Below are 23828 nucleotides of genomic sequence, written 5' to 3' on the forward strand. Positions count from 1 at the left end.
CTTTTATTCGCTGATTAGCGTATCGCTAATCAGCATTTGTACTTTTATAGTATCTGTAAGTGATCAAAACTGATCACGGTCAGATCTATAATAGTATTAGTGTCACTTTAGTTTGCCCTCCACCCAAAACGCAGTGTTTGCCCGATCAGGCCTGATCGGTCGCCCACACGTGCGTTCACCCACGCCCGCCCCACCGCAGTGACAAAAAATTATTATTTTTTGATTACTGCACATTCACTTTACACGCACTGCGGCGATAAAAAAATCTGTTTTGATATTTTTTATCAACCGCAGCGGCCTCCGGTACTTCGCTAGCCTCCCCTTTGTAAGACAGGTTTGCTTTTTTTCTTGGGTAGTCTCAGGGAATACCCCTAAATTTAGTAGTCCAAAATGTCAAACAGGGGGTATTCTTCTGAAGAGGCCTACAGGATTCTGACCCAGTCGGATGAGGAGTGGGAACCCTCATCTGACGAATCTAGCGGGTCAGAATATGAACCTGTAGAAAGCAGTGGCTCTCTGACCCAAAGTTCGGACGAGGAGGTTGAGGTCCCTGGCAGCACCAGGCGTACCCGGCCCCGTGTCGCTAGACCACAGGTTACGCAGGATCCGCTTCAAGAGCAGCAGAGTGGGGCTGTCGCTGCCGGATCACGTGGTGAGGCATACACCAGCAGCGCAGCCCTTCCTGGACCTAGTACCAGCACTGCCGTACAACCTGGTGAAGTAGCGAGCACCAGAAGGGCAGTTGAAGCTGGTACGGTGGCACGTGCAGTAGTTACCCCGTCGCAGCCACCGCGCAGACAGGCCCGTAGACCCCCTAGAGTCCCTGAGGTGCTGGCAAACCCTGATTGGCAGTCACCAACTTCAGCCGCACCTGTAGTTCCCCCTTTCACCGCCCAGTCTGGAGTTCGGGTTGAGACGGCTCAAATCGCTTCGGCCCTGGGATTTTTTGAGCTGTTCTTGACTGCGGAGCTCTTGGACTTAGTTGTGGCAGAGACCAACCAATATGCCACACAATTTATAACCGCAAACCCGGAAAGCTATTATGCCCAGCCTTTCCGGTGGAAACCAGTCCAAGTTTCCGAACTTAAAATTTTTCTGGGCCTTCTCCTCAACATGGGCCTGACAAAAAAGCATGAATTGCGGTCATATTGGTCCACGAACCCAATTCATCACATGCCCATGTTCTCTGCTGCTATGTCCAGGACACGATTTGAGACCATCCTGCGTTTTCTGCATTTTAGCGACAACACCACCTCCCGTCCCAGAGGCCACCCAGCTTTTGACCGGCTCCACAAAATTCGGCCCCTCATAGACCATTTCAACCAGAAATTTGCAGATTTGTATACCCCTGAGCAAAACATCTGCGTAGACGAGTCCCTAATACATTTTACCGGGCGCCTTGGCTTCAAACAATACATCCCAAGCAAGCGTGCCCGGTATGGGGTCAAATTGTATAAGCTCTGTGAAAGGGCCACAGGCTATACCCACAAATTTCGGATCTATGAGGGAAAAGATCAGACCCTGGAGCCGGTCGGTTGCCCTGACTACCTGGGGAGCAGTGGGAAGACAGTCTGGGACTTGGTGTCACCCTTATTCGGCAAGGGGTACCATCTTTATGTGGACAATTTTTACACAAGTGTGGCCCTCTTTAGGCATTTGTTTCTAGAACGGATTTGCGCCTGTGGCACCGCGCGAACTAGTCGCGTGGGCTTCCCCCAACGGCTTGTAACCACCCGTCTTGCAAGGGGGGAGAGGGCTGCCTTGTGTAACGAAGAACTGCTCGCGGTGAAATGGAGAGACAAGCGTGACGTTTACATGCTCTCCTCCATTCACGCAGACACGACAATCCAAATTGAAAGGGCAACCCGTGTCATTGAAAAGCCCCTCTCAGTCCACGACTATAATGCGCTCATGGGAGGGGTGGACTTCAATGACCAGATGTTGGCTCCCTATTTAGTTTCCCGCAGAACCAGACGCTGGTATAAGAAGGTGTCTGTATATTTAATTCAATTGGCGCTGTACAATAGTTTTGTTCTCTACAGTAAGGCTGGGAGAACAGGATCCTTCCTCAAATTCCAGGAAGAGATCATCGCGAACCTCCTTTACCCAGGAGGTTCCGTGGCCCCATCCACCAGTGTAGTTAGCCGTCTACACGAGCGACATTTCCCCAGTGTCGTTGCTGGTACCTCAACCCAACCGCCACCCCGAAAAAAATGTCGTGTCTGTAGCAGGAGTGGAATAAGGCGTGACACCCGCTATTTCTGTCCTGACTGCCCTGACCACCCTGCCCTATGCTTAGGTGAGTGTTTCCGGAAGTACCACACACAGGTACACCTAGCATAGGGATTGCATCTCACAGGACAGGCACACAGGGCTATTAGGGCCCTTTTACTCACAGCTGCTGCAAACCTCTCCTTTCACCTGGGATAAAGTGCATAACGTACTTCGCCACATCTTTGGGCGATTTGCGCTTTGCACATTGTCCCATGGGGAAGGAGAGGTTTGTTCTATAAAGGTAAAAAAAAACTAAACAAAAAAAAAATTACCGGTAAGTAAAAAAGTTACAAAAGTTAAAAAAAGTTAATATGTTCTGTTCTAAAGTTAATAAAGTTATTGCTTTGCGGCCTGGTTTTTTCTTTTTTTTTTTTTTTTTTTTTTACCTTTCAGGTGGACCAACCGATCGACTAGCTGCAGCACTGATGTGCATTCGGACAGAAGCATTGCGCTGCTGTCAGATTACACGCAAGTCGGTGTATGCGGCGCTGCAAGACGAGATTTCTCCTCTGCAGTAAAAGATACGTTTGCCGAGGCATATGAGCTGAGGAGGTGGCGGTGTTCATATACTTTGGCAAACACTTTGTATATATAAAAAAAAAAATCCCGGCAATGATTTATTCATCCACATCGATTGATGTGAATGGAGAAATCGGGTTTGCCAGGGCATACGAGCTAAGTGGGCATGGATGTTGGGCGGAGCTCCTATGTCCTGGCAGACGCCTTTCCCCTCCTTTTTCTTTTTTTGGCAGAGATTTTTTCATCCACATTGATTGATGCGAATGAAGAAATCTGTGCCGTTCATTTTTTTCTTTCAGCCCAGCGGCTGAACGGAAAAAAAAAATCTCATTACCTGTATGCTCAATATAAGGAGAATAGCAGAAACTCCTAATGCTGGGCATACATGTAATGATTGCGGAGACCCTCAAATGCCAGGGCAGTACAAACACCCCACAAATAACACCATTTTGGAAAGAAGACACCCCAAGGTATTCGCTGAGGGGCATATTGAGTCCATGAAAGATTGAAATTTTTGTCCCAAGTTAGCGGAAAGGGAGACTTTGTGAGAAAAAAAAATAAAAAAATCAATTTCCGCTAACTTGTGCCAAAATTTTTTTTTTTCTATGAACTCGCCATGCCCCTCATTGAATACCTTGGGGTGTCTTCTTTCCAAAATGGGGTCACATGTGGGGTATTTATACTGCCCTGGCATTTTAGGGGCCCCAAAGCGTGAGAAGAAGTCTGGTATCCAAATGTCTAAAAATGCCCTCCTAAAAGGAATTTGGGCCCCTTTGCCCACCTAGGCTGCAAAAAAGTGTCACACATGTGGTATCTCCGTATTCAGTAGAAGTTGGTGAATGTGTTTTGGGGTGTCATTTTACATATACCCATGCTGGGTGAGATAAATATCTTGGTCAAATGCCAACTTTGTATAAAAAAATGGGAAAAGTTGTCTTTTGCCAAGATATTTCTCTCACCCAGCATGGGTATATGTAAAATGACACCACAAAACACATTCCCCAACTTCTCCCGAGTACGGCGATACCAGATGTGTGACACTTTTTTGCAGCCTAGGTGGGCAAAGGGGCCCACATTCCAAAGAGCACCTTTCGGATTTCACAGGTCATTTACCTACTTACCACACATTAGGGCCCCTGGAAAATGCCAGGGCAGTATAACTACCCCACAAGTGACCCTATTTTGGAAAGAAGACACCCCAAGGTATTCCGTGAGGGGCATGGCGAGTTCCTAGAATTTTTTATTTTTTGTCACAAGTTAGTGGAAAATTATGATTTTTTTTTTTTTTTTTACATACAAAGTCTCATATTCCACTAACTTGTGACAAAAAATAAAAACTTCCATGAACTCACTATGCCCATCAGCGAATACCTTGGGGTCTCTTCTTTCCAAAATGGGGTCACTTGTGGGGTAGTTATACTGCCCTGGCATTCTAGGGGCCCAAATGTGTGGTAAGGAGTTTGAAATCAAATTCTGTAAAAAATGACGAGTGAAATCCGAAAGGTGCTCTTTGGAATATGGGCCCCTTTGCCCACCTAGGCTGCAAAAAAGTGTCACACATCTGGTATCTCCGTATTCAGTAGAAGTTGGGGAATGTGTTTTGGGGTGTCTTTTTACATATACCCATGCTGGGTGAGATAAATATCTTGGTCAAATGCCAACTTTGTATCAAAAAATGGGAAAAGTTGTCTTTTGCCAAGATATTTCTCTCACCCAGCATGGGTATATGTAAAATGACACCCCAAAACACATTCCCCAACTTCTACTGAATACGGAGATACCAGATGTGTGACACTTTTTTGAAGCCTAGGTGGGCAAAGGGGCCCATATTCCAAAGAGCACCTTTCGGATTTCACTCGTCATTTTTTACAGAATTTGATTTCAAACTCCTTACCACACATTTGGGCCCCTAGAATGCCAGGGCAGTATAACTACCCCACAAGTGACCCCATTTTGGAAAGAAGAGACCCCAAGGTATTCGCTGATGGGCATGGCGAGTTCATGGAAGTTTTTATTTTTTGTCACAAGTTAGTGAAATATGAGACTTTGTATGAAAAAAAAAAAAAAAAAAAAATCATCATTTTCCACTAACTTGTGACATAAAATAAAAAATTCTAGGAACTCGCCATACCCCTCACGGAATACCTTGGGGTGTCTTCTTTCCAAAATGGGGTCACTTGCGGGGTAGTTATACTGCCCTGGCATTCTAGGGGCCCAAATGTGTGGTAAGGAGTTTGAAATCAAATTCTGTAAAAAATGACGAGTGTAATCCGAAAGGTGCTCTTTGGAATATGGGCCCCTTTGCCCACCTAGGCTGCAAAAAAGTGTCACACATCTGGTATCTCAGTACTCAGTAGAAGTTGGGGAATGTGTTTTGGGGTGTCATTTTACATATACCCATGCTGGGTGAGAGAAATATCTTGGCAAAAGACAACTTTTCCCATTTTTTTATACAAAGTTGGCATTTGACCAAGATATTTATCTCACCCAGCATGGGTATATGTAAAAAGACACCCCAAAACACATTCCCCAACTTCTACTGAATAAGGAGATACCAGATGTGTGACACTTTTTTGCAGCCTAGGTGGGCAAAGGGGCCCATATTCCAAAGAGCACCTTTCGGATTTCACTCGTCATTTTTTACAGAATTTGATTTCAAACTCCTTACCACACATTTGGGCCCCTAGAATGCCAGGGCAGTATAACTACCCCACAAGTGACCCCATTTTGGAAAGAAGACACCCCAAGGTAATTCGTGAGGGGCATGGCGAGTTCCTAGAATTTTTTATTTTTTGTCACAAGTTAGTGGAAAATGATGATTTTTTTTTTTTTTTTTTTTTCATACAAAGTCTCATATTCCACTAACTTGTGACAAAAAATAAAAACTTCCATGAACTCGCCATGCCCATCAGTGAATACCTTGGGGTCTCTTCTTTCCAAAATGGGGTCACTTGTGGGGTAGTTATACTGCCCTGGCATTCTAGGGGCCCAAATGTGTGGTAAGGAGTTTGAAATCAAATTCTGTAAAAAATGACGAGTGAAATCCGAAAGGTGCTCTTTGGAATATGGGCCCCTTTGCCCACCTAGGCTGCAAAAAAGTGTCACACATCTGGTATCTCCGTACTCAGTAGAAGTTGGGGAATGTGTTTTGGGGTGTCATTTTACATATACCCATGCTGGGTGAGAGAAATATCTTGGCAAAAGACAACTTTTCCCATTTTTTTATACAAAGTTGGCATTTGACCAAGATATTTCTCTCACCCAGCATGGGTATATGTAAAAAGACACCCCAAAACACATTCCCCAACTTCTACTGAATACGGAGATACCAGATGTGTGACACTTTTTTGCAGCCTAGGTGGGCAAAGGGGCCCATATTCCAAAGAGCACCTTTCGGATTTCACTCGTCATTTTTTACAGAATTTGATTTCAAACTCCTTACCACACATTTGGGCCCCTAGAATGCCAGGGCAGTATAACTACCCCACAAGTGACCCCATTTTGGAAAGAAGAGACCCCAAGGTATTCGCTGATGGGCATAGTGAGTTCATAGAACTTTTTATTTTTTGTCACAAGTTAGTGGAATATGAGACTTTGTAATAAAAAAAAAAAAAAAAAAAAAATCATCATTTTCCGCTAACTTGTGACAAAAAATAAAAAGTTCTATGAACTCACTATGCCCATCAGTGAATACCTTAGGGTGTGTACTTTCCGAAATGGGGTCATTTGTGGGGTGTTTGTACTGTCTGGCCATTGTAGAACCTCAGGAAACATGACAGGTGCTCAGAAAGTCAGAGCTGCTTCAAAAAGCGGAAATTCACATTTTTGTACCATAGTTTGTAAACGCTATAACTTTTACCCAAACCATTTTTTTTTTACCCAAACATTTTTTTTTTATCAAAGACATGTAGGACAATAAATTTAGAGCAAAATTTATATATGGATCTTGTTTTTTTTGCAAAATTTTACAACTGAAAGTGAAAAATGTCATTTTTTTGCAAAAAAATCGTTAAATTTCGATTAATAACAAAAAAAGTAAAAATGTCAGCAGCAATGAAATACCACCAAATGAAAGCTCTATTAGTGAGAAGAAAAGGAGGCAAAATTCATTTGGGTGGTAAGTTGCATGACCGAGCAATAAATGGTGAAAGTAGTGTAGGTCAGAAGTGTAAAAAGTGGCCTGGTCTTTCAGGGTGTTTAAGCACTGGGGGCTGAGGTGGTTAACCAGATTGTTGGGGCTAAAGTTTTTTCTAAGTTGGATTTGAGAGGGGCATACAACCTGTTCAGGGTCAGGGAAGGGGACGAATGGAAGACGGCTTTCAATACCCCTGAGGGCCATTTCGAGAATTTGGTTATGCCTTTTGGTTTGATGAATGCTCCAGCCGTCTTCCAACATTTTGTGAACAGCATTTTTTTTATCATTTAATGGGGAAATTTGTACTAGTGTATCTAGATGACATTTTGATTTTTTCTCCTGATTTCAAAACTCACAGGGACCACCTATGTCAGGTCTTGCTCATTCTGCGGGAGAATAAATTATACGCTAAACTGGAAAAATGTGTGTTTGCGGTTCCAGAAATTCAATTTCTGGGTTTTCTTCTCTCCGTTTCTGGTTTTCGCATGGACCCTGAGAAGGTCCGCGCTGTGCTTGATTGGGAGCTTCCTGAGAATCAGAAGGCGCTGATGCGTTTTGCCAATTATTACAGGAAGTTCATTTTGAATTATTCCTCTGTTGTCAAGCCACTCACTGACATGACTAAAAAGGGGTAGATTTTTCCTCCTGGTCAGTAGATGCGCGTAAGGCCTTTTCTAGTATCAAACAGAGTTTTGCTTCCGCTCCCATCTTGGTACAACCTGATGTCTCTCTGCCCTTCATTGTTGAGGTGGACGCTTCTGAGGTGGGTGTGGGTGCGGTCTTGTCTCAGGGTCCCTCTTATGCCAAATGGCGACCGTGTGCCTTTTTCTAGAAGAAACTCTCCTCCGCAGAGAGAAATTACGATGTGGGAGATAGGGAGTTGTTGCCATCAAGTTAGCTTTTGAGGAATGGCGCCATTGGCTAGAGGGAACCAGACACCCTATTACCGTATTTAGCAACGATAAGAATCTGGCCTACTTGGAGTCAGCCAAGCGTCTGAACCCGAGACAGGCCAGATGGATGGTCTTTGTTCTTTTCAAAGTTTAATTTTGTTGTCACGTTCCACCCTGGGGTTAAGAATGTGAAGGCTGATGCCCTGTCACGTTGTTTTCCGGGAGGGGGGAACTTTGAAGACCCGGGTCCCATTTTGGCTGAAGGGGTGGTCATCTCTGCTCTTTATCCTGAATTGGAGGCAGAGGTTCAGGCAGCCCAGGCAGAAGCTCCTGATCTTTGTCCTCCTGGGAGGTTGTTTGTGCCTCTCGCTTTACGACACAAGGTTTTTAAGGAGCACCACGATACTGTCCTTGCTGGGCACCCGGGGTGTAGAGCCACAGTGGATCTCATTGCTCGGAGATTCTGGTGGCCGGCTCTTTGTAAGACGGTTGAGGGTTTTGTGGCAGCCTGCGAGACCTACGCTCGTGCCAATGTCCCTCATTCACGGCCATCGGGTCCTCTCCTCCCGTTACCCATTCCTTCCCGTCCTTGGACACATTTGTCCATGGACTTCATAACGGACCTGCCACGTTCCTCGGGGAAGACTGTGATTCTGGTGGTGGTGGACCGTTTTAGCAAAATGGCACATTTCATTCCTTTTCCTGGGTTGCCCAAAGCTAAAACGCTGGCGCAAGCATTTGTTGACCACATTGTCAAATTGCATGGCATTCCTTCATAGTCTCTGATAGGGGCACTCAGTTTGTTTCCAGATTCTGGAAGGCTTTCTGTTCTCGCTTGGGGGTTCGGTTGTCATTCTCTTCTGCTTTTCACCCGCAGTCGAATGGCCAGACCGAGCGCGTCAATCAGAATCTGGAGACATATCTGCACTGTTTTGTGACAGAGAATCAGGAGGATTGGTGTTCTCTTTTGTCCCTTGCTGAGTTTGCTTTAAATAACCGTCGCCAGGAGTCCTCTGATAAGTCACCATTTTTTGGTGCATATGGGTTTCATCCGCAGTTTGGGACATTCTCTGGATAGGGGTCTTCTGGTTTACATGATGAGGAGAGATTTTCTTTGTCTTTGTCATCTATTTGGCAAAAGATTCAGGGTAATCTAAAGAGCATGAATGAGAGATATAAGCGTGTGGCGGATAAGAGACGTGCGCCTAGTCCGGACCTGAATGTGGGTGATCTGGTGTGGTTGTCTACTAAGAATATCAAATTGAAGGTTCCCTCCTGGAAGTTGGGTCCTAAGTTTATTGGGCCTTACAAGATCTTGTCCGTCATCAATCCCGTTGCTTTCCGTCTTGATCTTCCTCAGACTTGGAAGATCCATAATGTTTTTCACAAGTTCCTATTAAAACCTTATGTCCAACCCACTGTACCCTCCTCTTTGCCTCCTCCTCCGATTTTGGTTGATGGTAATCTTGAATTTCAGGTCTCTAGGATTGTGGATTCTCGTATTATCTGCGGTTCTCTCCAGTACCTCGTTCATTGGGAGGGTTATGGTCCTAAGAGAGGATGTGGGTCCCAGTGGCGGACATTAAGGCCACTCGTCTTATCAGGGCTTTCCATAGGTCCCATCCTGAGAAGGTGGGCTCTGAGTGTCCGGAGTCCACTCGTAGAGGGAGGGGTACTGTCACTGACAGATCTCTGAGAAGTTCTGACAGACGTTCTTCAGTACCTCTTGTATGATATTCTTTTGTTTTGTCATCTCTCCTCCCTCTCCCAGCTGTCATCTATTAGCAGTTATCACCTCCCTTTATATCCCCTCCCATACTGCTTCACTTTGCGGTTTATACCACTTCCTGGATTGTGCTCACTGCTAGATGCTGCAACTGCTGGTTCCTCAGATAAGTCTATTCCTTTATTTGTGTTTTCCTGTTGGCTTGATTCTAGGTGACCCTGACTCCCTCCGTATTGAGTGCAGGGAGCCGGTGGTCGTGTCCCCTCACTATTATAGGGTTTTCAGGTGTTAGTCTAGGTACGGGGGGCATGCAACTTTCTATCATTAAGATCTTTGCATGGGCTGAGCTCTAGGGCTTTTGTAGGGCTCATCCATATGTTCCTTAGTTTGGGATCAAGTCAGTTGGATCTTTATTTGTGACTTCTAGTTTTCTGAAACACCATTCGTGACACATAGAATGTAGAAAAACTTAGCCTTGAAAATGAAAATTTACATTTTTGCAATAATATCCTGCTCTAGCCACAAAGTTTTCACATGGGGTAACAAGAAAAAAAGCACCCCACAATTTCTTACTCATTTTCTCCTGAACATGGCAATGCCCCATATGTGGTCGTAAAACCTGGATTCAAACCAGTGACCTTTTGCCTGGAAATCAACCTAATAACACACTGAGCTATTAGGGAATGTGAGAACAGGTTGTAATTAGTAGTATACAATACGAAAAAGATTGTTCCACCACCAGGAGCAAAACAGTAAGGCCCTTTGCAGACGAGCGAGTATTCCACACGGGTGCAATGCGTAATGCAAATGCATTGCGCCTGCACGGAATCCGGACCCATTCATTTCAATGTGTCTGTGTACATGAGCATTGGTTTTCACGCAACACACAAAAATCGCAGCATGTTCTATATTCTACGATTTTCACGCAACACTGGCCCCATAGACGTGAATGGGGCTGCGTGAAAATCGCATCCGCAAGCGAGGAGGCAATGCGTTTTTCACTGATGGTTGCTAAGAGATGTTGTTTGTAAACATTCCGTCTTTTATCACGCGCATGCAAAACGCAATAAATCGCATTGCACCCGCGCAATAAAAATTTTACGCGATTGCAGACAAAACTGAATGAACTTGCTTGCGAAATCGCGCAGTTTTCACTGAAGGCATACGCAACCAGACCTAATCCGCTTGTCTGCAAAGGGCCTAAGGCCTCTTTCACACGACCGTGTGTCCCCCATGGCCGTATTGCAGCTCGCATATAGCAGGTCTGCAATACACGGGGCACCGGCCGTGTGCATTCCGCATCACGGATGCGGACCCATTCACTTGAATGGGTCTGCAAATCCGGAGATGCAGTGCTGAACAGAACGACGGAACGGAAGCACTACGGAGTGCTTCCGTGGGGTTTCGTTCTGTGCTTCCGTTCCGCAAAAAGATATAACTTGTTCTATCTTTTTGTGGAACGGACGGATTGCAGACCCCATTCAAGTGAATGGGTCCGCTATCCGCATGCAGCTGGTCCATAGTCAGTGCCCGTGCATTGTGGACCCGAATTTGCAGTTCGCAGCACGGCCATGGGGGACACATGTTCATGTGAAAGAGGCCTAACAATGCAGTTACATGACAAAAATCTGCATAACTGATCATGTGCTAAATAGTCCAATTTATAGAATAGGCAAGATGATTGTCTATAAAATGATGGTAGTCTCACGTTCAAAGCTGTAGTGGAGCCTGATATGAAGCCCAAAAGTCAAAAGTTCAAGGTTACCCTTTTGCTCATCAGTGTAAATTATTGTAAATGTGTTGGCCCCACCCTATTTCACTAAGCTCCACCCACTTTAAGTAGAGAGAAATATAAAAAGTTTAAATATTTTTGTACAAAATGCCCTTTGCAGCAAATTGGGCACCACATGAACAGATACCAGCAGTGTGCGTAGCATGGCATGCCTCCAAGTCCACCTGTACACGTTGCGAAATACGTTTTTTCCACTCAGAATATTGTGCAGAAAAACCGCAGTGTGTTACAGTATCAGCAAAGTATATGAGATTGCACAAATCTCATGTACACTTTTTTTCTGTGCAGAAATTGACTTGCATTGCAGATATCAATACTGCCCCCATTATCCCCCCCCTCCACCCCTCAGTTGGTTCATGAACCATTACAGTAGCTACACTCTTGAACTTAGAGCGTACATCCTTTCAGCTGTGGATTTCCTCCTCAGGCACAATTATTTTTTATTTGATAATTTTTACTTGCAGTTGTCAGGGGTGTCAATGGGGCCTAAGTTCTCTCCCTCCATTGCAAAAATATTCATGGCATGGTGGGAGGGTTGCTTCCTCCTTATCGACACCTCCCCTTTTGTGGATCGCCTGTTCTGGTATGGACGGTACATCGATGACCTGCTTATGGTATGGTCTGGTGGTGTGGCGTCCATACCAGAGTTGTTTGCTTATTTCAATTCTTGCTTGGATCCAATTCAATTTATTTTTCACTTTGATACCATAGAAATTCAATTTCTGGATTTGTGCCTGAGGGGCAACTCCACAGCTGGAAGGGTTAATACATCTACCTACCGCAAAGAACTAGCGGTCAACACCACGTTATTTGCACGCTCATGCCACCCACCCCATACCATCCGGAATATTCCTAAGGGAGAGCTGATACGGGCACGCCACAATTGTTCAGACTTGGACATTTACAATAAGGAAGCCTCTGAAATACGAACTAGGTTGTTGCGTAGGGCATATACACCCGGCAACATAGAACAAGCTAACAAACTTGTGTCTGATATGGACAGAAACCAGCTGATATTTCCGTGGCTTCGCACGTATCAGACTCTGGCCAGTACTCCTAATAAGGATAAACACACTACCCATTTTGTAACACAGTATAGTCATGAATTTCCAGAGATATGTAAAATCATGAAGAAATATTTTCACATTTTAAACTATGACGGGCAGTGGGCAAATGTGGTATCGGATGGCATGAGATGCGTTGCTAAAAGAGCTCCTACTGTAGGTAACCTAATTAGCCCGAGTTTTTTTACTGAGGGAAAATGTAGACAACCAACTTGGCTCTGTTCCAAAGGCAGTTTTAGATGCGGACACCGCAAATGCATTTGTTGTGAACACATGGTCACTGATAAGGTCGTCAGGTCCACAGTAGATGATAAAATGTTTAATATACAATCACATATTAATTGCAACTCCAAATATGTGGTATACCTGATTACCTGTGAATCATGTTCACTACAATATGTAGGCTGCACAATTAACCCTTTGAAGAATAGGATACGGAAGCACATCTCGGACATACCGCATTACAAGAACCGCAATGTCTCAGCCGCGAGTCTTCACTTTGCGGTATTACATGCTGGGGACATATCTGGCTTAAAAGTGCAGGGTATAGAGAGGGTCTTTCTACCACCTAGAGGGGGGACCACAGAAGAAAACTTTTGAACAGAGAGGCCTTTTGGATTTTCCAATTGGGATCCCGCCAGCCATCAGGTCTCAATAAACGCCATGACCTTATATTACAGTATTAGAAAATTGCATTTCTCATTTTTCGATTTTCTGTACTACATATTCATCCATTGTTGTGTCTATTTAAGTTTTCTATTATGTCTGTTATATCCATACTGAAATATTTATTCAGTCATATGTGACAGTGTTTATGAACAAGCTGTTTTTCTTCCACGACTTTTAATCACCAAGCTATACTCTGTATTTTGCATTTTTAACTGAGAACCTGTGGGACCTCCCCCTCCCAGGTGATCAGTATCAGTCTGTGATCGGATGGGGATTTATCAGGGGGTGCTCCCTCAGTATTTTGTGTTTGTCATGAAGAAGGACCCTGAAACGTGGCACTTTGCTGTGTGGAATTTTATAACCGCTGTAATAAAGAAGCGATGTATTAACACCTGACCTGAGCTGGACTTCCTTTCCATTTAAACTGTTTACACATTCCCACATCCAGGTGCGGTGTCCGTGCCCGGAGGGTGTCGTGGAGCAGGTGAGAGCTGCCTTACACCGAATTATCTGAGTATCTGCAAAGTATATGAGATTGCACAAATCTCATGTACACTTTTTTTCTGTGCAGAAATTGACATGCATTGCAGAAATCAATACTGCCCCCATTAGCCCCCCAGTAATAGTAATGCCCCATTAGCACCCCCAGTAAGAATAATGCCCCCATTAGAGCACCCCAGAATTAATAGTGCCCCCTTCTCTGCAAAAAACAAAACAAAAAAAAACTCTCCTCCTCTGTTTGCTCTCACCGCTGTGAACACAACTGCCCACTGGATGTGCACAGGAGCAGGACAGGCCCTGCGCTCCAGCGTGAGGACGTCTTGCAGGTCCTATCCTGCACATCCAGTCCGCAGCACTATCAAATGGATGAGGTGAGGCGCTCAGTTATTAACAGGCATTATAGAAAAATACTGGCAATTAATATTACCAGTAGAAAAAAAAAATACCGGCACCAAAATACCGGCCGAGTGGTAACCCTACCTCCACGGAAGCCATACATTTTACTCTTAACGTCGTTTTTATAAGAATCAGCAATCCAAACCCGACTCACTCAACCCTACCAGCCAGCAAAGGAAGCAATATTGACAATCACTATACATTAGTAAGTGCCTTCCTCTACATGAGAAATGCCATTTGTTGAAGTGAGAGAACCCCTTTAAAGCCCCATTTACTACATTATACTGTACTTTGTTGAAGAACATCTTTGCGCATTCTGCAACTCAAACGCTAGAACAAATACTTCAGGTGTGAACTCGCCCCCAAAGTTAATGCAAATTTGGCTGGGAATATCACGAATTCTCATTAATAATAGCGTCTGTACAACAAACCGCCACCTAACCGCTGGGTATAAACACCTTAAAGGATAAAGTCGCCTAACAACACGACAGCACAAGCAGAGCAGCCTACTGCACGACACTATCCGCCGACCGCCGCCTCTGTGCCTGGCGACAAGTATTCCCGCCAAAGACACTGCACGGGGTGGGCGTGGCTAAGGGACGTAGCACTGAGAACGTAATTGCGTCCTCTCTGGTTGGATGGCGGAGTGTGAGACTGAGAGGGGGATGTCGGTTATACCGGGGGCAAGTTGCTGTAAGCGGGTCTGAGTACGGGGGTGGGCGAAACCGGGGACAGCTGACCGATGACGGAAAGCGGAAGAGGACCTCCACCGGTCGTGGTTGGTGGGGCATGAAATACGGTGAGTGCTCTGGGAGCTGAAGGCCGTGAGCATTTGGCGCACAAAGCAGGCTGCAGAGGTAGACATGTTTCTGCTCTAGTGTGTCACAGCACAGTATCAGAAAGGAACGCTGGCCCATTACATTGTAGCGTTCAGACGAGAAGTGACTGGGCATTGGCTTCTATTTGCACAGGGACTCTAAATGGTGGCTTGTGGGACTGCCATGAAGTTCATGAAGACTGTTGTCATTGAGATTCCAAGTTCTGTCACTTGAGTCACAAATACAGTGGTTGTCCCTGACAGCTGGCTCTACTCTACTGTCCTGCCAGTGGTTTTCACAGCCTACTGGTAGGAGAGACGCTTTGGAAATCCATTTTCCGACAAGCAGTGTAATTGTCACACAGATGACACACACAGGGCGCAAAAAAACGGACACATGGCCCAAACACGGGTCCTTCACAGATGACCGTTTTGTCATGGGTGTCTAGTCTAGTGCTCTCATTAAGAGAAACAAGAGTATTACAGGTTTGGTACCTCAGTGCTCCAGCCTAAAAAAAATACCTAGTAGCCATTGGCTCCTGAACTGAAAAATTTAGGAGCCAAATCAAATTTTTAGTCGCCAAATCGAAACTGAATCCAAATTTTGGTATCGTGACAACGCGACGCCGATCAGATCGGCGTAGGGTTGTTTTGAAACCAAAATTTTGATTCGCTTTAGTCACCATAAAAAAGTATTGCGATACTCAATACCGCGCAAAAAAAACAAAAAAAGCCGCGTGCATTTCGCATTTTATGAAACATTCAGCCCATAATAGAACAGTCCTATCCTATTTTTTGGGGTGCCAAAAAATGGCGAATGCTCACCGCATAGGAGATATTTTTGAATAATTTAATAGTTTGGACAGCGCTATGTAATATGTTTATTTATTTATTGTTTATATATTTTATATGTAAAATTGGGAAAGGGGGGATTTAAACTTAATATTTTAGGGTACTTTCACACTAGCGTTATTCTTTTCCGGCATAGAGTTCCGTCCTAGGGGCTCAATACCGGAAAAGAACTGATCAGTTTTATCCCCATGCATTCTGAACGGAGAGTGATCTGTTCAGGATGCATCAGGATGTCTTCAGTTCAGTCATTTTGACTGATCAGGCAAAAGATAAAACCGCAGCATGCTACGGTTTTATCTCCGGCGAAAAAAAAATGAAGATTTGCATGAATGCCGGATCCAGCATTTTTCCCCATAGGAATGTATTAGTGCCAGATCCGGCATTCAAAATACCGGAATGCACCCGCACTAAATCCGGACCCATTCACTTCTATGGGGCTGTGCACATGAGCAGTGATTTTCACACATCACTTGTGCGTTGCGTGAAAATTGCAGCAAGCTCTGTTGTGCGTTTTTCACGCAACGCAGGCCCCATAGAAGTTAATGGGGCTGTGTGAAAATCGCAAGCAAGTGCGGATGCGGCGCGATTTTCACGCATGGTTCCTAGGATGAAAGTCTATTCACTGTATTATTTTCCCTTATAACAACATGGTTATAAGGGAAAGTAATAGCATTCTGAATACAGAATGCATAGTAGAAGGTCAATATAATTAACATTGGTGGCGCAGTGCGCCCCCCCATCACCCCAATATAATAAACATTGGTGGCGCAGTGCGCCCCCCATCACCCCAGTATAATAAACATTGGTGGCGCAGTGCGCCCCCCCAATATAATAAACATTGGTGGCGCAGTGGGCAGTGCCAATGAGGGTTAAAAAATAATTTACTCAACCCTAACCCGCCTCCTGTATTTGTATAAGAAACGTTGGTGGCACAGTGCGCCCCCCCCCCCAACACCCCAGTATAAGAAACGGTGGCACAGTGCGCCCCCCCCCCCCCCAAACACCCCAGTATAAGAAACATTGGTGGCTCAGTGCGGCCCCCCCCCCCCCCCAGTATAATAAACATTGGTGGCTCAGTGGGAAGTGCCAATGAGGGTTAAAAATAATAAAAGAAAATTAACTCACCTCCTCCAGTTGATCGCATAGCTGCCGGTCTCCTGTACTTACTTCTTTCTTCAGGACCTGTGGTGACGTCACTGAGCTCATCACATGGCCCATTACCATGGTGATGAGCTCAGTGACGTCACCACAGGTCCTGAAGAAAGAAGTAAGAACTGGAGACCGGCAGCTATGCGATCAACTGGAGGAGGTGAGTTAATTTTCTTTTATTATTTTTAACCCTCATTGGCACTTCCCACTGAGCCACCAATGTTTATTATACTGGGGGGGGGGGGGGGGGGCGCACTGTGCCACCAACGTTTATTATACTGGGGGGGGGGGGGCGGGCGCACTGTGCCACCAACGTTTCTTATACAAATACAGGAGGCGGGTGCCGGTATCAAATAGCCGGCACCCGACCTCTGTGACAGGGAGCTGCGATCAGCTACAATTAACCCCTCAGGTACCGCACCTGAAGGGTTAACTCAACTGCAGCTGATCGCAGCTCCCTGTCACAGAGGTCGGGTGCCGGCTATTTGATTCCGGCACCCGCCTCCTGTATTTGTAATACAGGTCAGTTATCTTCATTGGTGGCGCAGTGGCCACAGCCCCTCCCCTCCTCCTCCTGTCTCTTCTTATTGGTGGAGGCGGCGGCAGCAGCAGCAGCACAGGGGGGAGGGAGAGACTCCTCCTGCGCTGCTGAGAACGATCATCAGCTTCTGTGCCTGCCGCTGTATTGAGCAGAGCTGCGGCGGCGGGTCTAGTCGCAAATGGCGACAAGACTAAAAAGTCTTGTCGCCATTTGTAAATTCTAAGTCGCATTGGCGACCATTTTGGTCGCCATCTGGAGCCCTGTACCTTTTAATGGCTAACAAAAATACGTGTCGTTGTGGAAGTGTCAGTGTCAGGTCTCGTTCTGACCTCCCCTCCTCTGACAGGATTGCACCGCGTCATGATTTATAATGCTGTGTGTCCCTGTGATTCCTGGAATCTATTATGTCAGTATTAGGGTACTTTCACACTAGCGTTTTTGTTTTCCGGTATTGAGTTCCGTCCTAGGGGCTCAATACCAGAAAAAAACTGATTTAGTTTTCTCCTAATGCATTCTGAATGTAGAGCAATCCGTTCAGGATGCATCAGTTCCGTCCCTCTTATGTTTTTTGGGTGGAGAAAATACTGCAGCGTGCTGCAGTTTTCTCTCCGGCCAAAGATACAGAACACTTTCTGGAATGCTTGATCCGGCCCCAAGTGTTGTGGCAAAACAGACCCAGCTTTCCGGTCTGCGCATGCGCAAACCTTTAAAAATGCAAAAAAATTATACTGGATCAGTTTTTCCAGATGACACCCAAGAGACGGATCCAGTTTTTCAATGCATTTGACTGACAAATGCCATCAGTTTGCGTACGGATGGCCAGATTTGCGCAAGTGTGAAAGTAGCCTAATTCAATAAATTTCAGGACTCTCAGGGTCACACAGCATTATATTTCATTATAATGCTGTGCGATCCTGTCACTGACAAGCTGCGAGTTTCTCGAATTGAACTTGCTTGTGTGTGTCTGGCCTAAGGCTGGGTTCCACCAAAATCTCATCACACGCAGTGTTTTGCAGTGCAGTCTCACGATTGCAGCACGTAGCAGGAGGGATTTCCATTTTGCTTTGGTTGGAATTAAATCCAATGTTGTACATGTCAGGTTTCTAGTTTTAGGTTAGAGGTGATATGACATTGTCTTCTAAAGCAGTAGGGAATAAGATTGTTGGGGGGTCCTACCACTGGGACCCCCACTAGTTATGAGAATGGGCGCCCCGTAACCCCTGCAGCCCCCCTGAAATGAATGAAGCAGCTGTACGCATGCCCAACCAGCGGCCACTCAGTTCATTTTAGGTGGGCTGCAGGGGGTACAGGGCCTCCGTTCTCGTGATCGGTAGGGGTCCCAGCATTAGGCCCCTACTGATATAATAGTTGTCCTGTGGATGGGGGATAACTTAAAGGGCTTCTGTCACCCCCAAAACCCCTTCTTTTTTTTTTTTGGGCTTGTTAAAATCATTATTCCCTATATAGGGATCTTGCCTTTGTCTGTGGCTTCTTTTCATTAAAAAACGATCTTTTAAAATATGCAAATCGCTTCACTACCAGTAAGTAGGGCGTCTACTTGCTGGTTGCCGCCGCAAAAAACCGCCCCCTCCTCTTGTTGATTGACAGGGCCAGCAGTGCTCTCCTCCTCGGGCTGGCCCTGTCAGCATTTCAAAAATCCCGCGCCTGTCTTCATTCGGCGCAGGCGCTCTGAGAGAAGGAGGCTCGCCTCCTCAGCACTCCCTCAGTGCGCCGATGACGTCTTCTCTTTCAGTGACGTCATCGGCGCAGGCGCACTGAGGGAGTGCTGAGGAGGCGAGCCTCCTTCTCTCAGAGCGCCTGCGCCGAATGAAGCTCAGCTCCCCTAGCTTAAACCCCCTTAATGACCAGACCACTTTTTACAATTCTGCACTACACTACTTTCACCGTTTATTACTCGGTCATGCAACTTACCACCCAAATGAATTTTACCTCCTTTTCTTCTCACTAATAGAGCTTTCATTTGGTGGTATTTAATTGCTGCTGACATTTTTACTTTTTTTGTTATTAATCGATATTTAACGAAATTTTTGCAAAAAAAATGAAATTTTTCACTTTCAGTTGTAATTTTTTTTTAAAAAAAACGACATCTATATATACATTGTTCTCTAAATTTATTGTTCTACATGTCTTTGATAAAAAAAAATAATGTTTGGGTAAAAAAAAAAAATGGTTTGGGTAAAAGTCATAGCGTTTACAAACTATGGTACAAAAATGGGAATTTCCGCTTTTTGAAGCAGCTCTGATTTTCTGAGCACCTGTCATGTTTCCTGAGGTTCTACAATGGCCAGACAGTACAAACACCCCACAAATAACCCCATTTCGGAAAGTAGACACCCTAAGGTATTCGCTGATGGGCATAGTGAGTTCATAGAACTTTTTATTTTTTGTCACAAGTTAGCGTAAAATGATGATTTTTTTTTTTTTCCTTACAAAGTCTCATATTCCACTAACTTGTGACAAAAAATAAAAACTTCCATGAAGTCACTATGCCCATCACAAAATACCTTGGGGTGTCTTCTTTCCAAAATGGGGTCACTTGTGGGGTAGTTATACTGCCCTGGCATTTTAGGGGCCCTAATGTGTGGGAAGTAGTTTGAAATCAAAATGTGTAAAAAATGCCCTGTGAAATCCTAAAGGTGCTCTTTGGAATGTGGGCCCCTTTGCCCACCTAGGCTGCAAAAAAGTGTCACATGTGGTATCGCCGTACTCAGGAGAAGTTGGGCAATGTGTTTCGGGGTGTCATTTTACATATACGCATGCTGGGTGAGATAAATATCTCGGTCAAATGTCAACTTTGTATAAAAAAATGGGAAAAGTTGTCTTTTGCCGAGATATTTCTCTCACCCACCATGGGTATATTTAAAATGACACCCCAAAACACATTGCCCAACTTCTCCTAAGTACGGCGATACCACAGGTTTGACACTTTTTTGCAGCCTAGGTGGGCAAAGGGGCCCACATTCCAAAGAGCACCTTTAGGATTTCACAGGGCATTTTTTACACATTTTGATTTCGAACTACTTCCCACACATTAGGGCCCCTAAAATGCCAGGGCAGTATAACTACCCCACAAGTGACCCCATTTTGGAAAGAAGACACCCCAAGGTATTTCGTGATGGGCATAGTGACTTCATGAAAGTTTTTATTTTTTGTCACAAGTTAGTGGAATATGAGACTTTGTAAGGAAAAAAAAAATCATAATTTTCCGCTAACTTGTGACAAAAAATTAAAAAAATTCGAGGAACTCGCCATGCCCCTCACGGAATACCTTGGGGTGTCTTCTTTCCAAAATGGGGTCACTTGTGGGGTAGTTATACTGCCCTGGCATTTTAAGGGCCCTAATGTGTGAGAAGTAGTTTGAAATCAAAATGTGTAAAAAATGCCCTGTGAAATCCGAAAGGTGCTCTTTGGAATGTGGGCCCATTTGCCCACCTAGGCTGCAAAAAAGTGTCACACATTTGGTATCGCCGTACTCAGACGAAGTTGGGCAATGTGTTTTGGGGTGTCATTTTAAATATACCCATGGTGGGTGAGAGAAATATCTCGGCAAAAGACAACTTTTCCCTTTTTTTTTTTTTTATACAAAGTTGGCATTTGACCAAGATATTTATCTCACCCAGCATGGGTATATGTAAAATGACACCCCAAAACACATTCCCCAACTTCTCCTGAGTACGACGATACCACGTGTGACACTTTTTTTGCAGCCTAGATGCGCAAAGGGGCCCAAATTCCTTTTAGGAGGGCATTTTTAGACATTTGGATCCCAGACTTCTTCTCACGCTTTAGGGCCCCTAAAATGCCAGGGCAGTATAAATACCCCACATGTGACCCCATTTTGGAAAGAAGACACCCCAAGGTATTTAATGAGGGGCATGGCGAGTTCATAGAATTTATTTTTTTTTTGGCACAAGTTAGCGGAAATAGATTTTTTTTTTAAAATTTTTTTTTCTCACAAAGTCTCCCTTTCCGCTAACATGGGACAAAAATTTCAATCTTTCATGGACTCAATATGCCCCTCAGCGAATACCTTGGGGTGTCTTCTTTCCAAAATGGGGTCATTTGTGGGGTGTTTGTACTGCCCTGGCATTTGAGGGTCTCCGCAATCATTACCTGTATGGCCAGCATTAGGAGTTTCTGCTATTCTCCTTATATTGAGCATACAGGTAATGATAGATATAGAGATAGATAGATAGATATATATATATATATATATATAAAATTTATTTATTTATTTTTTTTTTTTTTCGTTCAGCCTCTGGGCTGAAAGAAAAAATGAACGGCACAGATTTCTTCATTCGCATCGATCAATGTGGATGAAAAAATCTCTGCCAAAAAAAAAAAGAGCGGAAAGGCGTCTGCTAGGACACAGGAGCTCCGCCCAACATCCATACCCACTCAGCTCGTATGCCCTGGCAAACCCGATTTCTCCATTCACATGTGGATGAATAAATCATTGCCTGGATTTATTATTATTTTTTATATACAAAGTGTTTGCCAAAGCATATGAACACCGCCGCCTCCTCAGCTCATATGCCTCGGCAAACGTATCTTTTACTGCAGAGGAGAAATCTCGTCTTGCAGCGCCGCATACACCGACTTTTGTGTAATCTGACAGCAGCGCAATGCTTCTGTCAGAATGCACATCAGTGCTGCAGCTAGTCGATTGGTTGGTCCACCTGGAAGGTAATAAAGAAAAAACCAGGCCGCAATGCAATAAATTTATTAACTTTATAATAACATTTGAACGGAACATATAAACTTTATTTAACTTTTTGAACAGAACGTTAACTTTTTTGCTTACCAGTGATTTTTTTTTTTAACCTTTTATAGGACAAACCTCTCCTTCCCCATGGGACAATGTGCAAAGCGCAAATCGCCCAAAGATGTGGCGAAGTACAGTATGCACTTTGTCCCAGGTGAAAGGAAAGGTTTGCAGCAGCTGTGAGTGAAAGGGCCCTAATAGCCCTGTGTCCCTGTCCTGTGAGATGCAATCCCTATGCTAAGTGTACCTGTGTGTGGTACTTCCGGAAACACTCCCCTAAGCATAGGGCAGGGTGGTCAGGGCAGTCAGGACAGAAATAGCGGGTGTCACGCCTTATTCCACTCCTGCTACAGACACGACATCTTTTTCGGGGTGACGGTTGGGTTGAGGTACCAGCAACGACATTGGGGAAATGTCGCTCGTGTAGACGGCTAACTACACTGGTGGTTGGGGCCACGGAACCTCGATGATCTCTTTTTGAAATTTGAGGAATGATCATGTTCTCCCAGCCTTACTGTAGAGAACAAAACTATTGTACATAGCCAATTGAATTAAATATACAGACACCTTCTTATACCAGCGTCTGGTGCGTCGGGAAACTAATTAAGGAGCCAACATCTGGTCATTGAAGTCAACCCCTCCCATGAGCGAATTATAGTCGTGGACTGAGAGGGGCTTTTCAATGACACTGGTTGCCCGTTCAATTTGTATTGTCGTGTCTGCGTGAATGGAGGAGAGCATGTAAACGTCACGCTTGTCTCTCCATTTCACCGCGAGCAGTTCTTCGTTACACAAGGCAGCCCTCTCCCCCCTTGCAAGACGGGTGGTAACGAGCCGTTGGGGGAAGCTCCAGCGACTAGGTCGCGCGGTGCCACAGCAGCCAATCTGTTCTAGGAACAAATGCCTGAAGAGGGCCACACTTGTGTAAAAATTGTCCACATAAAGATGGTACCCCTTGCCAAATAAGGGTGACACCAAGTCCCAGACTGTCTTCCCACTGCTCCCCAGGTATTCAGGGCAACCGACCGTCTCCAGGGTCTGATCTTTACCCTCATAGATACGAAATTTGTGGGTATAGCCTGTGGCCCTTTCACAGAGCTTATACAATTTGACCCCATACGGGCGCGCTTGCTTGGGATGTATTGTTTGAAGCCAAGGCGCCCGGTAAAATGTATAAGGGACTCGTCTACGCAGATGTTTTGCTCAGGGGTATACAAATCTGCAAATTTGTTGTTGAAGTGGTCTATGAAGGGCCGAATTTTGTGGATCCGGTCAAAAGCTGGGTGGCCTCTGGGACGGGAGGTGGTGTTGTTGCTAAAGTGCAGGAAACGCAGGATGGCCTCAAATCGTGCCCTGGACATGGCAGCAGAGAACATGGGCATGTGATGAAAGGGGGAACTAATGGTGCGGCTGAAGTTGGGGACTGCCAATCAGGGTTTGCCAGCACCTCAGGGACTCTAGGGGCTCTACTGGCCTGTCTGTACGGCTGCGACGGGGTAACTATTGCACGTGCCACCGTACCAGCTTCAACTGCCTTTCTGGTGCTCGCCACTTCACCATGTTGTACGGCAGTGCTGGTACTAGGTCCAGGGTGGGCTGCGCTGCTGGTGTATGCCTCACCACGTAATCCGACAGCGCCAGCCCCACTCTGCTGCCCTTGAAGCGGATCCTGCGCAACCTGTGGTGTAGCAACACGGGGCGGGGTACGCCTGGT

The 23828-nt window shown here is 45.2% G+C and overlaps 1 protein-coding gene across 3 annotated transcripts in view; it reads left to right on the plus strand.

The window, feature by feature from the left end:
- Positions 1 to 14623: 14623 nt before the first annotated feature.
- The window catches only part of CASP8AP2 (caspase 8 associated protein 2), a 133322-nt gene continuing 124117 nt past the window's right edge, over positions 14624 to 23828 (plus strand). For all 3 annotated transcript variants that reach the window (XM_040428767.1, XM_040428766.1, XM_040428768.1), the window contains exon 1: positions 14624 to 14768. The gene's annotated coding sequence lies outside the window, so the exon portion shown is untranslated. The remainder of the gene's footprint in view (positions 14769 to 23828) is intronic.

This window comes from Bufo bufo, chromosome 4, assembly GCF_905171765.1.
Source record: "Bufo bufo chromosome 4, aBufBuf1.1, whole genome shotgun sequence".
NCBI lineage: Eukaryota > Metazoa > Chordata > Amphibia > Anura > Bufonidae > Bufo > Bufo bufo.